The sequence below is a fragment of the Pteropus alecto genome, unplaced genomic scaffold, assembly GCF_000325575.1.
Source record: "Pteropus alecto unplaced genomic scaffold, ASM32557v1 scaffold269, whole genome shotgun sequence".
In the NCBI taxonomy this organism is placed as follows: domain Eukaryota; kingdom Metazoa; phylum Chordata; class Mammalia; order Chiroptera; family Pteropodidae; genus Pteropus; species Pteropus alecto.
In genome coordinates, this window is record NW_006443566.1 from 2244937 (window position 1) to 2263271 (window position 18335).

Here is an 18335-nt window from a genome sequence, read left to right on the forward strand (position 1 = left end):
ATCTAATAAAATATTTACTTCCATAAAGCATTGCTACTGAATATGGAAGACAATCGTGCTTTGAAAATGGAAAAGGTTAGCGTTTCTAAGTGGACGCGGTGGCAGAGAATTTTGTGTATCTTTTCTTTGTGCTGAGCTGGTGCCTAAGTGATTTTGTTAGAAAGGTAACACAGCAACATCACAGTTTTATATTAAGATGCCTTCTCCCTAAAGTTTAAGAAAGTCACACCTACAATTTAGAATTTTCTCTGCAGATGAATAAAGTATGTTTACCTACAGAATGATGTGAGGAAATGTTTGCCTAGTGTGTAGCTCCCGTGCGTGAATCTGCCAGCCTAAAATAATAATAATGATAATAAAAATGGTTATTACTGTCATCATAAATTATCATAACTGGAGAGTAAATGAAAAAATCATGGGTACTTTCTAGTGATATAAAATATAGATTTCTTTACTGTCTTACTTGGTTTATGTGCATGAGATACTTAAAGAGGAGATTAAATTGTTTATTCAGAGTTTAGTAAAGTACTTTGTGTTTTTTCTTTTCAACAATCAAGCCATATTTAAATCTGTGTGCTTTATGTCATAATTGATGGCTGAGGCAAGTAATTCTAGTAAAATCCCAATACCAACTTAAAGAGAATAACCAAATTCTTTTTATTCTGTCCTGGAATTTCAACTTAAAAATTTAAACTAGAGTTATTCTTTAATAATTATTCAAAAGAAATATTTAGATTCACTTAGGATAATTCAAACTGAGTATTCTATAAACAGAGTGGTTTTCAGGAACATAAATTGTGACAAGCAAGTGATACTATGTTTTATTAACTGTGAAATTCTTTATAATGGATTATTTATGAATATAGCTATTATTTCATCCCATCTAATTATTCGTGTCCAGAGTCAGCTGCTGCCATCACATACTCCACTTCCTCTTCTCTTTCCCACACTGCCTTTTTCTTTTTGTTCCTAGTTGGACACTACCTACTAATCAAGTTTCCACCACGGTGTTTTCTACAGTATTTCTGTGGTTCCTTGCTGAGTTTTTTTGTAACCGCCCTACTTGCCATATTTCTCCCTAACTTTATAAGAGTTGGAGCAATCAATACTATAGAGAAAATCTCAGCTATCATCATCGACTCACATAGTAACCAGCACTGATGTACCTGTCGTTGATATGCCTTAGTTAATTTGGCATGTAATTGTTCCTTTTCAAGTTGTTTGTTTGTAGTTTAGAAATCTGTTTAAGTTGAACTGGGTTGAAAGCAGGATATAAAATCAATGCGAATCATTTTGGAATACGCTCTCTAGCTTTTAGAAAAGATTATTCTATCCCTTCTTATTGTCATTCAGCAAACATTCACTGTAAGCCTGCTATATACCAGCTATTGTATTCAGCACGAAAAATATAAAAATGGGCATACTCAGGGTCCTTGCCCCCTGGCGGGGGTGTGTGGGGGTAAATCATGATTTTGATCTTACCTCTCCAAGACATCACGGTTCCATCACTAACCACACGTCTACCAATAAGCAGGTTACTTCTCTAGTCCCCTGTTTCCTCATCTTGTTAACGGGACCATTTTCCTAGTTTCTCTTTAATGTCCCTTATAGCTGTAAAAGTGGCAGTGTCTTTAATTACTGCATATTTTCTTGGGATTGCGTTATCACTGCTTAGACAAACCAGCCACAGGGTGCAGTTAAAAATAAGTAGGGGAAACTCCAGGGTTACTGGTTCCACATGTAAAGAGCTTGGGAGTCGCTGTTTCAAACAAGTAAAAAGCTGAACAGACTGAAAATAGGCACTTCTTGAGCCCATAGGAGAGAGAAGGACACAAGGTAAACCACTGCCCCCAAATTTAGAGAGACAGTCCCGTATAAGGAGTCATGGCTTTCTAGAACGAGACCCGCAAGTAATACATCGAACAAAGGAAGTCTCTTCAACAAATGGTGCTGGAACAACTGGACATCCATATGCAGAAAAATAAATCTAGACGCAGACCTTACACCTCTCACAAAAATTAACTCAAAATGGATCATCAACCTAAATGTAAAACACGTAACTATAAAACTCCTAGAGATAACATAGGAGAAAACCTAGATGACCTTGAATGTGGCGGTGACTTTTTGGATACACCACCAAAGTCGTGATCCATGAAAATAATTGATGTGCTGAACTTCATTAGAATTTAGAAATTTTGTTCTGCAAAAGACACTAGCAAGAGAATTAAAAAAGCCACCGACCGAGAAAAATATTTGCAAAAGACACATCTGCTTGTGGACTGTTATCCAAAATATACAAAGAATTTTTAAAATTCAACAGCAAGAAAACAAACAAGTGAATAAAAATGGGCCAAAGGCCTGAACAGACACTTCACCAAAGAAGATATACAGATGGCAAATAAGCATATGAAAAGATGTTCCACATCATATGTCATCAAAGAAATGTAAATTAAAACCACAATGAGATACCACTATACACATATAAGAATGGCAAAAATCCAAAACACTGACATCACCAAATGCTGGCGAGGAGGCAGAGCAACAGAACTCTCATTCACTCCTGAATGCAAAATAGTGCAGCCACTTTGGAAGACAGTTTGGCGGTTTCTTATAAAACTACACATACTCTGAATACACAATCCAGCAATCGCACTCTTTGATACCCAAATGAGTCGAAAACTTAAAGTTACACAAAAAACTTGCATATGCATATGTATAGCAGCTTTGTTCGTAATGGCCAAATCCTGGAAGCAACTAAGATGCCTGTCAGTAGGGGAATGGATAAATAAACTGTGGTGTATCCAGACAATGGAATATTATTCAGCACTAAAAAAGAAACAAACTCTGAAGCCATGAGAAGACATGGAGGAAACTTAAATGCATATTACTAAGTGAAAGAAGCCAATCTGAAAAGCCTACATTGTGTATGATTTCAACTATATGGCATTCTGGAAAAGGCACAACTCTGGATCCGTGGTTGCAGGGGGAGAGTAGTTAGATGAACGGGCAGAGCACAGAGGATTTTTAAGATATGAAAGTACTCTGTATGCTATGATAATGGGAGGTACATGTCATTTTATATTGGTCCAAACCTGTAGAATGTACAATACCAAAAGGGAATCCTAAGGTAAACTGGACTGTGGGTGATCACGATGTACCAACGTAGATGCATCTTTGGTAAACAATGTACCACTCTGCTGAGTTATGATGATAGTGGGGAGGCTATGCATGGGTGGGGGCAGGGGGCCGCATGGGAGCTCTCTGTACCTTCTCCTCAATTGGTAGTAAACCTAACCAGCTCTAAAAAAATTAAGTCTTTTTAAAAGATAATGAAAAAAAAAAAAAAAGCAGGGGGCAGTCGAATAGATAATTCTTAATTTAAGAGCTTCTGTCTCAAATGAAAATTTTTGAATCTCTAGTAATACCTGCCTTTCCTTTTCCCACAATTTCACTCATATGTTGTTTATAAATCTTAACTCTTAACTATGGGGTTTTGGCTCCCTGTTAGGTGAAATATTTCATTTAACTTAGCCAAAGCCAGACTCAGAGCAGCCTGGGAATAGTTAGGCAGCTTCCCTTCTTCCCAGTACCAGGCTCTGTTTGTTTTTCTTTTGTTTGTTTACTTTTGGGGAATGGAGGAGTTGTTTTGACCCCTCCCCCCCCCCCGCCCCACACACACACACACACACTGATGGTAGGTTGCAGCACTGTCTGCTTCACTGAAGCATATGCTGCTGTGCTTTGGCCATAGATTTGAAGTGCCAATATCACCAGGGCCTCGTCACTGGAGTCCCGTCTGCTTCAGCATCCTCAGGCCTCATTTCTGCTTGTAATCAGATTACGGGGTCTGAGCTGTTCCAGCCAGTAGTCTCTTGCTTCGCGGTTACTATGCTCTCAAGGACACAAGTGCCTGATTGCTGGAGCCCTGCGCTGAAAAAAATCTCATTCCAATTTTGCTTAGCTGGGCCAAAGGCTGTGGCTGCTTGAGAATTAGCTGTAGAGCAGGCTCTGTTACTCAACTGTCTATGTGTAACCATGCTCAGAAGCCCAGGGATGTCCAGCTCTATGGGAGCTTTCAAGTTCTCTGAGAAACAAGGTAAGGCAAGAAAAACAGAAAATGCACTTCTGTGTGTATGTTTTATAACATAGTGAATGCCTCATATCCTCCGTTTTACCTTGTATTCTCCTGTGCGTCCACTTAGTTATATAGTTTTCTCAAAGGACACTTTAAGTATTTATTTGAGTTTATAAATTGGCTTATCCTGGAATTGCTGGAAAATGTGAATTTTTTTGTGTGTTATAACTTAAAGATATTACTAAACCACGAAAGCCTTTATGTAGGAAAAAATGCAAGTTAAATTGGAATGCCCAAACTTTGGATCAAGTTCTGCACTTTAGCTAAAATATTTTTCTAAACCAAATGCTACAGATATTAAATTATTTCCAGTAGGCAGCGGTGAGTATCTTTTTATTAAATCTCCATGTGACACAGTTAGGAACAAAATCTTGTCTTTTTAGCTGCTTCCTTTCTAGCACGGAGGAAAATGTATGCTCTCCATTCAACGACTGAAGTGGTATCACACATTCAGTTCACTGATTGAACAAAAATGAAATGCTGAGGTTATTTTGAATGTCACATTTGAAATTCAGCCCTTGTAAATAAAAATATTTTCCAGCACAAATGCACTATTAGGAAGTGGTTAGAACAATTCAGGCCTCAGATTCAGGAGTTTTCTTCTGTAATATTTGATAGCTTTTTGAACTGAGTTCTCTTTTTCTAAATAGGGGAAAAGCCTAGATGTTTAGTTGGCATTATACTTTCCATTTTATTGTATTTCTCTAGTCGGTCAGAATTTTCAAATTCCAGGATTCTGGATGTATTTTGATAGATAATAACATGTCAGCATGTGGTATATTTTGTACCTCCTTTTCCTCAGGCTTCTGACCCCAAATATTGAACAGTAAAAGGCACTTCCGTCGGGGAGAGTTTCTCTAAGTGGTCTACTTGTGGTTTTCTTGATGGACAAATGGTTGCTATGCCCAAAGCTGTAAGATAGATTACTTGCCATTAGACTGGTTATAAATTTGTCTGTGCCTGGTTTTGATTAACCAGGTCACTCGGCGGGGTGTGTGTGTGTGTGTGTTTGCCGAATGGGGTCATTCCCAGCTCTCTTTACATAATATATGTTTATCTTCAAAAATAAATAAGTGGTTTATTTGATGTGTTGTTATTGTTTAGGATTTAACGAAGACAATAAAAACAGGGCTTAAGTGCTCCCCTGCTCTTCATCAGATCTTCACTGTGCCCCCTCCCGTGCATTCTTCAAGAGCATCTCAGACAGGGATGACTTTCAACATTTCTGGTTTTCTTGACCAACATTGTTTAATTTTTTTTTTCTCCCAAGTATATAACTATATTATTCAATATTTAATTCTTCGAGTTATTCTTTTAGCCATATGAATTTCAATGATAGCATCGAACAATGTCAGAGTTTTTTCTTTTTCTTACCCACAGAATAAGTTGGCTTCTTTTCAATAGAGGAAAAAAAAAATGTATATAAAATGTATTTAGGTGTCATTTTTTTAAATCACAGTTCTTATCTGGTTAATGGTTTCCTTTTTATTAAATTATATGTTCATGGGGAGTTTAAAAAACATTTTTCCCATTGGGTTTTTAAAGATTAATTGTATAGTTATTTCAATTTTACATTATTTCTTTCCCTTTAGATTGCAACAAGAAAAACTTAAGCTTCATCAGATTCCCACGTCAAAGAAAAGTTACAAGGTAAAGTGGTCTCTGCTCAGGAATCTTGTTTTGAAGATCTGTAGTAGCTTTTAAAAGTATTCTCCTAAATTCCTAATTCATGAGTTTAAGTGTTTGGCAATATGTTTTGTCTGCAGAGTTTAATTTATTAAAATATATGAAGCCAGCTAACTTAACAGTACAGCCAGCAAAGATTCTTTTTATGCATTTAATGCTGTTTATGGGAACTATTTGCAGAGGCGGATGTTGGTGGGTCTATAATTGCAAACTTGTAAAGAGCTATTGTCCTTTCCTTCTCATACCTGCCTCTAAGCGGGATGTCCTGTTGCAATCTGTTCCTCAAGTAAGGGAGCTTTTGATTTTTTAAGAAAGGGTTTAGCCTTGTTCCTCTTCTCTCTCCCCCCTCCTTCTCCTCTTCCTCCCACCCTTCCTTCTTCCCTTCCTTTCTTCCTTCCCTCCCTCCACCCATCTGCCTGGTGAGTTCTCGATGCCTGCTCTGTTACCCTTCCAGTTCCCTTGGCTACAGGATATTGTGGATACTAATCTGATTTACCTAATTGCTAAAACTCTGTGGTTTGATGTAAGATAATATAAAAGTTAAAATTTGTGCCAAACAAGATGGCTCTCTCTCAGGTGCTTCTTAGATTGCTGTCTCTAATAGAGTTTGAGGTTTTCAAGAGGAGCCACAAATTAGAGACGTGGATCTCAACCTACACTTCGTTGTGCTAAAAAGACCCAACTTTGTTCTACCCCTCATTCCACTCAAGTGTTCTTGTTCCTAATGTTTTATGTACGACATTATTTCTTTACTAAAAAGAGTTTGCATTTCAATAGCATTGGAATAAACAGTTGTCTAACCACTATCCTAATCAGGCTAAGATTGGCTCCGCATTCGAAAATGGCAGAATTGATCTTGCCAACACACAAGATGGGATAAAGCCTTGATGAATTCCATCCACATCTTAGTATAAGGTAAACCAGAGCAACACTGAGCTAGGGTCATCAGGAAGGTTCTTATTTGACTCATGAAATCTTCCCTTTCTAGCGATTGACAGAATCTCCCATATTTTGCATCTTTGCCATATTTTTAACAGAATCTAAGGCTTATGTCTTAGTCCATTCAGGCTTCTATAACAAAATATCATAGACTAGGTAGCTTATAAATAATAGAAATTTATTCGTCACAGTTCCGGAGGCTGGAAGTCTAAGATCAAGGTGTCAGCATGGTGGCGTGAGGACCCTCTTCCAGGCACAGACTGCCAATCTCTTGCATCCTCACTTGGCAGAATGGTCTAGAGAGGCCTCTAATTATTAGAGAACTAATCTCATTATGAGGACTTCACCCTCATGATTAATCACCTTCCAAAGGTCCTGCCTCTTGATATCATCACCTCTGGAGGGTTAGGATTTCAACATATGAATTTGGGGGAACACAAACATTCAGACTGTAGCAGCTAAGTTCCCAATATGTCCCTAGCAGGTGAGTTTCGCTCTAATAGTGACCAAGAAGAAGGAAGAGAAGGAAAGGGAGACGGGAAGGCATTGCTTACTCAAGCATAGCAAAAGTACAAAAGACGAAGTTCAGACAGTTCATGGAGAGAGGCTCAGAGGGACACAGCTATTCTGAAATATTGGGTATTATTTCATGTGTACCTGTTAAAATATGGCCTTCTTGCCATGGTACGAATTACAAAATGGGCTGGAGATACAAGAACCTGCCTTCTTCAAAGGAATCTAGTCAACCAGACACCAGAGGTAAAAATATGAGGTAATGGGTTTTCATCTCCCATATCTTGTATTTTAAACTTCAATAGAAGAGTGAGCAGATCGTAGATGTAGGGGAGCCTTTCACAGCATGGGTGCTGAATAGTCCTTGTAATAATAGATTCCACATTTTGTAAAAGATAGAAGGTGATGGCAGAATATCTTATTCTTGCTTTAGTAAGATTTCCCCTTATTGCTACTGCTGGACATTTAATAGGTTAATGAGACACATTTTAAAACATTATCACAGAAGCAAGGGCAATCTCTCCTTAGATTATTGAAGCAGAGAGGAGATAAAAGTATGAAAAAATTAGTCATAAAGAGCGAGCGCTATTTCAGAAGAGATCAAGATAGAGAAAAATACAAAAGGTGATTCTTAATATTCAAAACACTAAAAATTATAATTCAGAAAATTAAAACTGTAGCTTTTGCTTTAGTTATATATGGAGAAATAGTTTCATACAGAATTATAGGCCCATACCTTTCGGTCGAGCTGAAGCCGTCCACCAAGGCCTGCAGAGGTTGTCCAGGCAGAGACTCCCTCTCCCGAGGGGGATGACCAGTGAGCAAGAGCATGGCCACCCTGAACAAGCCCGATCCAGTCTGATCTCGGAAGCTAAGCAGGGTCGGACCTGGTTAGTACTTGGATGGGAGACCACCTAGGAAGACCAGGTGCTGTAGGCGTAAAAAGTAAATAAAAAATAAGGGATTGTAAGCTGACAAGGTCCTTGCAATCTGTGAGGTCAACCAAGGGCTGCCTCGCCTAAAAAAAAAAAAAAAAAAAAAAAGAAAAGAAAAAAGAGCATGCCCCAGGATCCGAGGCCCAGTGCTTGGAGTCACTTTGCAGTTGGGAATCAGCCCTCCCTGTCACACTGCTCTGGTACCTCTGACTCCGAAAAGTGGGAAGAGGGAGATGTGAGGGCTCTTTGGGCATTTTGTTTCATCAGCCATTAGATGATCAGGAGTTACTCATTCACGAACGGTCCAGAATTTTTTGCTAGCATGTCTTACCTACAGTTTTCACAACTGACTAGTGCCTTTGGGTATAGAGAGTCAAGGAAAGATATATGATTTTTTTCAAAACCTAGTTTCACATTGACTGGAGGGGTCTTGCACTGGTTACACCTTTTGTGACATGAGTCACAGCCACGCTTTCCGACCCATTCTCCTTATTTTGTCTGCTCATCCACTTCCTCAGAAGTTAGCAGGCGTTAGTGGGACCAAGAGAAAGAGGCAACAGAAGCAAGAACAAAATGGAAAGACAGCCATGTGGATTCCAATAATAAGAGTTTACCTTGAAGATGGAGGCTTTAAAAGTAGACTACTTTATAAACGTCTGCAAATATACTGATATTTTCATTCATGTATGCAAGGTGAGCAAAGGTAATAAGGAGAAATGTTTTCCCAATCATATATTCTGAAGACGAAAGAATATAAAAAAAGGAAAAAAGGGAAAGCGGAAGAAAGCTACTATAACATTAATTATATACCCTTCTAATTATTCTCAATATTTGTAATTCTATTCGTCCCTAACATAACAACAGTGTATAAAGTCTATATAAAATACTTCAGAGTGAGTCGTAGTATACATTTGAAGTATTATATTATAGTCATTCATTCATTCAAAGCATATTTATTGATTTTAAAAAACATTTTAAAAAATCAATAGTTTTAAATAAAATAAGACACTCGTTGTATGTTCTACAATGCGAGAAAATTACAGAGGTGCAAAATGTAGATTTGGTGCCCAGTGGGACAGGCACTGGGTCAGGGGTTCTTCCTGGAGGAGCAGGACTCAGCCAGATGGAAGGAGGCTGGCGAGGACGGAATGCAGGCGAAAGACGGAGCGTTTACAGTGAACCACGTTAAGAGGCATGAGAGATTTTCCTAACAGCGCTTTGGTTTGGCAATGGCTTCTGACCAACTGTGAAGGCTGTCCCTTCTACTGATGCCGACACTATTTGTAGCTTGTTTCAAGAAAGTAAATGCACGTTGGAGCCACGGGGTGTCGGGCGATGCTTGTGAATCCAACTCTGTAAAACTTCAGCAAAATGTTTAACTCGGGGGTAGCTTCTTAGCCTTCATTAGTGGCTTCATTGAGCTTTTTGATAAGCAGTAAAAAGGAGGCAAACAGAGACATACAGATGCTTATTTTTGGAAATATAAGATAATATTTGGACCCCAAGGTCAGTGGCTTAAGGTGAATATTTCAGGGATTGCATCATTTTGTTTTAATACAGAATTTTTTTCTTGAGATTTTAGTTTCCCAAAGAAAGTACAGAACTTTATCGAGATATTTAAACGAACAGTTAATCAACTGAAATAGCCTATCGTTCCTTAAGTAGGGAACATTTCTGCAGTAATTTAATTTTTTAGGTTTATACTAAATCATACATCTGAACAAAACACTGAAAGGAATCTTCACTGCATTACCATTCACTGTTTAGCAGTCAGTGCTAATTCTAAGTTTTGATCTAAGCAAGTGTCCTAGGATCTTCAAGCCGTCTGAAGTGTAGTTTGTAAAGACTACTATTCTCAAGACTTTTTATTAAATAATGTGAATACATGGCCCCCATGTTTATGAATATAAGCCATACCACGTTTATAAGCAATAGCTAAGGTTGCAGATGAGCTTGGTCCTAGGAAGAGGGGATGGCGTACCGTGTTGTGGGATATATGGAAGTTCCTCGACATTGATGTGTGAGATATAGATTATTCGTGTGTCCCACTTGCCTAGTATGCACAGCACCTTCCTCAGGCTTTTCTTGGGCCTCTGTGGAAGTGTATGCTCTAGGGCAGAACCATTAACAGAGGCCAAGTATGTGGGGAAGGCCAGCTCTGCAATGAATGTGTTTTCAGGCTGATCGTTCACCTCTCTGGATGTGATCCTATTATTGAAGAATATTCGTTTCCTGTTGCCTTCCTGCGAGGCAGCAGCTCTGTTGTCTAGCCCAGCTCCAGGCTCTCTCCAGTCTTGGGGCAGCAACTGCAGATAGTGTTAGAGCAAGAGCTGAATTTGCATCTCATATGTTCTTCTTGCCAAATATGTCTGCTTAGGGAAATCATTTAACAGTTTCCTAATCTGTAAACCAAGGAGGATAATAGTTGCAGTGGTGTGCGGTAGTGCCTTGTCAGAGCAGGCGTGCACCTCTCTTCCAGTTTTGAGCTCAGCGAGTCCTGTAGGTAGCTTGAAAATTGGCTATGGTGGGAGTATTTACACTACGAGCAAAAACTGCAAAGCAAGTGCTTTAGGGGGGCGGAGAGGGAGAGGTGCACAAGAGGAAGGAGCCAGTTGTTAAACATTTACTAGCATAGCACTAAGTAGTTCCTACCTCATAGGGCCTTGTGAAGATAATTAAGATAATATACGGGATATGCTTAGCATAGAAAGAAAGTACTTAGAAAGTACTCAATCCTTTTATTCTTCTCCCCTTTCGTTTCCTCTTACTTGTCCCAAGACACGTTTTCATGAACCTTTCAGACATATTCACCATGCTTTGATTTCTTGGTTGTTGGAAGGCATTTGTTACTTTAATATAATTTCAGCACTGGAGGAAAACGTGTAAATCACCTAGACAAGTTGCTGATTTTTCTGAAGAAGTAAATGTAGCACAGAGAAGTTGAGTCATTAATCCAAGCTGAAACAGCTGTTGGTGGCTCCAGGACAGGTGGTCAATCTGAACGACGTTTTTACCACCCTATGTTATGCCACCTGCCTGTGCTGATGAAATTATTTGCACACACAAAAACAAAATCATACTAACGTAACCATAAATAAATAAAAAAGTTACCAATTAGTTCCCCCAAATAAAACATTTTATTTGTAATCTACATACACATATTTACATATATGTAACAGTAGCATAATTTTTACGTTCTGCAATTTTTTACTTAATATCTATTTTGATTTAAACTAATTTAAATATTGTATTAATGGAGTAATTTTTAGCTTTCAGAAAGAGTTCTTGCTTGAAGATAAAGAACAACTTGTTAACTTCAAAAGAAGAATCGATGCTAAGTTTTTAACTGCACTCCCTAAAGGTGAGACTTTCTAAATGGTGACTAGTGTCCTGGGCATATAAGTATTATGTTATGTGATTTTCTTTGAGAATTCTTTCGCTGACCTCCAGCTTATACTGTCTTTTGTGTCCCTTTCTGCCTCATCCAAGAATTAACCTCAATTCAAGGACCCCTCTTCTTGTATTTTAGGCATCCTCAAGTTTTCACTGGAGCCCGGGTGGGAAAGGGGCAGGAGGGTTCCTAGAATCAACCTTACCTCTTCCCTCTCCTACCTTTTCACTATCTCCAGGGGTGGTGAATTCTGCCCATGCGCCCATCGATTCTCCATTCAGCCCCTCCCATGCCCTCCAGCCTCCTGATGTTTTCCAGGGTTATGTAATACACACCGGACCATCAGTGCAGACTGTATCTTCATCATTTCTCTTCTTCCCCAAGTAGGCACTCGCACATTCAGTAAATTAGTATTTTCGTTGGTAAAGATGGATATGCAATACAATATTTGCATCTGCTGCGTGCCGAGGACCCCCACTTTTGCCTGTGAAATGATACGAATGTTACCTGGTCTTTGTCTCCAGCACTGTATCACGAGCACAGGATAGTACCAACTCACACACTGTCTTCATCTCGAACGAGCTATGTAACCCTTACTTCAGATTTTTGCAAGGTCAGATTTTTTTTGTACTTGAAAGAAAAAAAATACCACGAGATCAAGCCCAAAAGAAATTAGATCAGAAAAACTATTCTTTTAATAGAAACTAAATCCCGTTTAAAAGGCCCACTGACAAATCGACATACATCGTGATGAATTGAATGGGTGATGTGCTTAGACACAGTCTGATGAAGATTGATATTTGAAGGACCCCTGGGATTTGGCCTGGTAGAGTAAACTTAAACAGGGCCATTTTGTCAAATACATATAAAACTGTCAACTGGAATGCAGGCTTATGCTACATTGCTTCAGGGGCCAAAAATAAGAATAATGTGTAGAATTACAAGGAAGTAAGTGATATTTCATCTGAGAAAGAAAATTCTGGAATTCATAGGACTGAGAAGTGAGATGGGCTGCATTGCGATCTTATTAGTCCTCCTCATTAAATGTATAAGGAAGGTTCTATGGCTATGTCGTCATGGGTGGGACAGAGGCTGTGGAGGGTCCCACCTGGATGGGTGTGTGGACCGGGTGTGAAATGAAAGGGTCCTTCCAATTTCTAAGACTTTGCGAAAGACAAAGAAACTCAATTAAATCTGAGCCAAATTTAAAATCTATGGAGATGATCAAAACAAATTATAACAATGAACAGATGATTTTAGAAATCGCTTAGATTTGACTGATTAGGCCAAGTTCTATGACAAAAGTCATTTCCACCATTATGAAGGAGGGTCCCTCTTCCTCTCTGCCCTAGTTCTTTTTTTAAATACAATAGACAGTTTCAGGATCAGAAAAATTAAAACAATATGAGATGTTAGCTTCCTAAAGATTCAATAACTTAAAACTTCGTATGTAACAAAGTTTAGAAACACATTTTAAAACACATAAGCTTATTAATCAGTTTTATTAGAAATTTTGTCATAATTGGTCATAAAAACATAATTTTCGCAAATCGATATGATCATTTTATGTGTTAACCAGATTTATATTTCTATTATAATTACCAAGATCTCTTCTCCTGAATTTCATTTAAATTTTGTCTTATTTCACAATCTATGCCTTCATGAATTGGGTGGGGCACGCATGTTTGGAAAGACTCATGTATTTCCGGCAAGCTGTCATTTCTCCATCTTAACAAATATGTTAATAATTCTATCAGCGCTTGGCAATATAATGTTTAAAAATAGGCATTGATTTTTGACTGTTTTAATGGCCTAGAGTTTTATGTTTGTTTATAAGATTACAGAATTTCTTTTTGTTCATTTAGCGTGAGGGATTCTTCTGTGAAATGGAGCATTAAAATGATCATTGATTTTCCTCTAAGGGGCTTCCTTTAACTGTGTATCACGATCAGGTAATCAGAGATTTAAAAACTTTACCTGTATGACGATTATAATGTTAAAATAGATTTTCCATTTAGGAATTATGAAATGGACCAAATATATTACTCTACCTATTTTAACAGCTTTATTAAAATATAATTCATATACCATACGACTCATCCATTTAAAGCATATGGTTCCGTGGCTTTTAGTAGAATCACAGAGTTGTGCATCCATCACCACAGTCACTTTGAGAACATTTCCATGACCCCAAAAGAAAACCCGGCACTTCTTAGCCATCACCCCTCCCCCTTATCCCTCTAATTTTGTAATCACTTATTTTGTAAGCTGCTTGTCTTTATTTTAGCAGCTTCCATCCCAAAGTAAAAGTTAAAGTGCTTATTCCTGTGGGAAGCAAGATCAGTATTCAGAATATTCTGGATCTGGCCTGTGCTCTTCAGCTGTCAAAGGCAGGGTAAGAGAGATGTGTTCTTGGCAGTTCCCCTGCCGCTTGTATTTCTTTGGAAGATTCTATGTATTCAGGTTTGGAGGACTGAACTCAACAATAACTTTACCAGAAAATCTGTTTCTCACACCTAATTGAAGAAACTGTGTTTCCCAAGAAAAGCACCTGGCAAATCTGAAAGTTGGTATTAAATATTATTACAAAGCATACTAGGCAGTTAAGTTACTTTATAAAGTATTATAGCCCTGATGTCAAATCCCCTCAAATTGCCTTGCTTGGAAAATGACCAATAAATTCCCATCAGAAGTAACTAAAGATGTAGACTCATAGAATCCATATTGCTCAAACTAAAAAGTAGGTATAATAAATGATAATTTAACATATGTTAAAATCCTAATGTTTTTGAAAGCAAAGTAGAAAATTTATTATAACAGAAATGAGATCAGTTGTGCTTGTTTATATGTGGATTGCTCTTAATCGGTATACTAAGTCTTGAACCATTTATGAATTATATATATTATGACAGAGTATAACCAATTGAATTATAGCTGTTTAATTTTAAAAACATTATTTTTCCTTATTTTTAGGAAATATACAGTGAAGAATTTAGGGGTAAAGGGGCATTATGCTGCAATTTTTAAATGGTTCAGAAAAATTAATATGTAAATATGTGTGCATGTGTGCTTGTGTGTATACACACATACACACATAAATATACATATGAAGGGAGGAAAAAAGATAAAAATAAACTAAATGTAGTAAAATGTTATTATGAAGGACATATTTTAACTTTCTATGAGTCTGAAATTATATAATAATTTTAAAGGAAAGAAAATTTTTGGTAGATCATAAATAATAATAAATTATATTCAAGACTATTAATCAGAAGATAAGTGATAGAACTTTTGGTAGTCTTTATAAATGAAACAGTGAAGTGACAACATACATTTCCACAATTGGGGAGACTTTCATGATTTCTTAGTATTAGCTTTTTTCAATGCTTTATAATAAACCTGACCAAAATTCAATTGGAGGCCTAAGGAGAACTACAAGTGCCCATATGAAGTTTTTTTTGTCCCTTGAAAGGAACAAAAAAAGTACACACACATCAGCAATTCAAATAAAACATCATTCCCTTTTACACAACTGAAATATTTTTCCACAGGATAGATACACTAGGATAATTATATTACATGTTGTTTTACTAATTTTACTTTTAAATTATAGGCTTGGGAAAAGGAAGCCAGACTCAAGATGTCTGTTACTTCTTTTTATCTTCCATGTTATTTATTGTCCCTATAATTTCATGGCTATAGGAATGAGGCAAATTGGTAACTAAAAATATATTTGGAAGAAGGAATAGACTTAGAAGTCATTTATTTTCTGGAAGAATTTTTTTTAATTTTCCTAAAAGATTCGCTATAGATGTTTACTAAGAATTAATAAGCTCACCAATACATTTACAATATGGTTTGATTTATGACTCATTATTTTTCAGTACATGATCAAAGAGGACTATAAGGTTTTAGGCTTGACACAGTTTTGAGTTTGAATGTACTCGTGATTGAAAGGGTGGTGTCTGTCATTGGCGTAACGTAGGGAATAATCTAGGGGACAGACTTCCAATTGGAAATCTTTGTCCTGGAATCAATGGTTCTCCCTCCGTCCAGGACAGTACTGTCCTCAGAGGGGCTGTGGAAACACATGGGAACATTTTCATGTGACAGCAACAGGATGATTTGAAAAGTAGTAGGAGCCAGGGCTACTCAACATCCTACAGCGCAAAGCTCACAGCAGAGAAATCCCCCGCTTAGAAGGCCATGAGCGTCCCCATAGTCCTCTGCGATCTACTCCAGAGCGAGGATTCTATGAGTCTGTGACCCCAATGAGGTGCACCTTTATGTCTGCTAAGTGTTATCCTGAGACTTCTTATACCTAGCAGTGAATGCCTGTCAGATGACAGTGTTCGTGTGTGTGTGTGCCCAGCCTGTTTTGTCCAGAAAGCAAGAGACCTTAATGGACAGTAGGATAACTTGGCTTACCTGCCCTATCTCTCTCTTTCCTCTTACTGCCCAGGCTTCTTGGGGTTCAGTTTCTGTAATGAACTATGTTCTGACCACCAGCATGCACCCTTCTTATATTTTCTTAGTCCTTGTAGAATACTGAAACAGGGTGGTAATGATGATAGAAAAATTATAGTTTCATTGTGGGTGGGTCATTCGCATAGTCTCACAATTAGTTGATCTTTCCTTCTAAAATATGGAACATAAAGAATGTTAGGGAGCAACTTATTGCTTGATTTTTCACTGTACCGCTGGAAGCACTTTGTCGTGTCTTTAATTGAATAACTTTTATAGGAACGTTTAAAAAAATAATGACACGAAAGCGATTTTCACAGACTCAAAATAAGACAAAAATCGTCAGTCTTAACTTTTCCCAGTGGAAGTTATGTGCCACTCTGTGTGTTACTTTAATATTTTTATTCTTGCCCCGTCTTAGTTCGTTCGGGGTGTTAACAACAAAATAGCATAAACTGGATGGCTGTTTATAAAACAGAAAGGGCTTATTGCTCACCATTCTGGAGGCTGGAAGTCCAAGATCAGGTGTTCTGGTGAGGGTCCTCTTCGGGATTGTAGACTGCCACCTTCTGGTTGTGTCCTCACGTGCTGGCAGGGGCAAGGGAGCTCTGTGGGGCCTCTTTGATAAGGACACTCATCCTAATCACGAGAGCAGCGCCGCCAACCACTTCCCAAAGATCCCACCTCCTAACACCATCACGATGGGGATCAGGATTTCAGCATACAATCTGGGGAGACAGCAACATCCAGACCTTAACGTACCTAGTTGAAATAATTTGAGGTGTCATGCAAGTGTCATGCTACTCAAGACCCTGTTAACATACTCTATTTCTCAGCTATGAGTTTGAGGCATGGGTTTAAGACATACTTTTCAGAGCACTTGATCTCAATAGCTTCTTGAGCAGTCTTATAAAAAATAATAGCTCTATCTCTTCTTTGGGATTTAAACAATTAATTGATGCTCTGGTTTATATCTCTTTGAAAATGTTTTCAAAATATTTGCTACCCACCATTAAAGTTTCATCACCATAATCTCACGAGCGCTAATTTGTTAATTGGGAAGCTATTATTAGCCAAGCTTCCCCAAAAGGCAGCAGGGCGGGGTGTACCAGCTATGCACCATTATCATTATACCCGTGTCTTCTAAATAGGAACATAATTAACATTGCAGAGCAAGCACACCTCTGCCTCTAGCTACTCTGGTTCTTGGGAAGGCCAGTTGAGAAAGAGGCTCTTTAGAAGCCAATGATCTTAACTGAAGTCAATCCAACTAAAATTTTAAGTTAGCTTTCATTTAAAATTAAATAAGTAAATAAAAACAAAGCTTATATCTCTGAACACAATCAAAGGGCAGTATAAAAGCTGTGTGTGTGGGGGGGGGGGGGTGGTTTTGCCTCATGCCTAGAAATGACTGCTTTAGAAAATGGAAATTGAAGCAGTTGAATTAAATTCCATGTATTCATACTCCTCTGATGGGTTTCTTCTTTGACTCAGCCTTTCAAAAAAATTTGTGGGCCCCAGGGCTGTCAGTGACTCCTCTCCCTCTCCCACCCCTTCCTGGGTCCTCAATAGGAGAAGCTGAGATGAGCCCGCATGAATTCTCGTGATTGAGGAGGAGGCGAGAAGAGAGACCTTTATTCTCCACAAAATTTGGCCATCTCTCCAAAGAAACAATTGTTTGGCATCTCAGTAATATCCTTTTAGTTTAGTCAGTATGAGACCCTCGCAACATCAGCAAGACATTTTTCTGGTCATCCAGTGTTGGTGGCAGAATTACGGCAACTCCTTTATCCATCGTCCACCTAAAGTATATCAAGGAAGCAAGTGTTAACATTTCCTTCCAGAGAAGGACTGTACAAGGAGGCGTAGGAATGGAACTGCGCTAGTCTAAGCTGTAATTCACCAAGGCATGCTGCATTAGGTACCACTGGAAACACAATCAGGTAGTTACAGATAGTTACAGGGTAAATGATAGGCTTAAGCAGGAGTGCTGTGTCATGATTGTTATAGCGTGCACGTGGGCATGTAGGGGGCCATGGTATTAGTGTCTACAGTTGCCAATCAATGAAAACCTTAAAATATTTCCTAAACCTAATAACAGTTAAAAACAATTATTGAGATATCTGCTTGCTAGAGAGATCTTATGGGTTAGGCCTCATCTGATTCCTCTGGATGAAATAAAACTCGCTTCTGTCACTCTGTCTCTTACTTTCATGGTTTTACTTTTTAGCCCAATCTGAGCCACGTGTGTGCGCACGCACATGCGTGCATG

General features: G+C 38.2%; 1 protein-coding gene and 1 pseudogene across 1 annotated transcript in view; both read left to right on the forward strand.

Annotated features, from left to right (window-relative positions):
• SVIL (supervillin) overlaps window positions 1-18335 on the forward strand; it is a 202954-nt gene that overhangs the window by 106757 nt on the left and 77862 nt on the right. Inside the window, exons 4-5 of the mRNA XM_025041258.1 lie at window positions 5728-5785; window positions 11478-11569. The gene's annotated coding sequence lies outside the window, so the exon portion shown is untranslated. The remainder of the gene's footprint in view (window positions 1-5727; window positions 5786-11477; window positions 11570-18335) is intronic.
• LOC112472855 lies at window positions 8094-8212 on the forward strand (annotated as a pseudogene).